Source organism: Penaeus monodon, chromosome 23, assembly GCF_015228065.2.
Source record: "Penaeus monodon isolate SGIC_2016 chromosome 23, NSTDA_Pmon_1, whole genome shotgun sequence".
In the NCBI taxonomy this organism is placed as follows: Eukaryota; Metazoa; Arthropoda; class Malacostraca; order Decapoda; family Penaeidae; genus Penaeus; species Penaeus monodon.
Window position 1 is genome coordinate 17,627,273 of NC_051408.1, and position 230 is coordinate 17,627,502.

Sequence of the window (230 nt, forward strand, 5' to 3'; positions counted from 1 at the left end):
GTGAAGAATGAATGCTTATGGCCACAGAAACTAAAGGCAATGATATATGAGAAAAATACAATGTTTACATGGCCTCTGAATTGTATTTTGCTGCGCCGTCTTAGTTTTATTTCGTTTAATTTTTTTTATTGTGTTATTATTGTTTCGTTCTTAGCTGTTTTATGGTGTTTACATTTTATGTCTCGTTTTGTTTGTTTTCATAATTGTAGATTTTTACCTTTTTTTTTTTT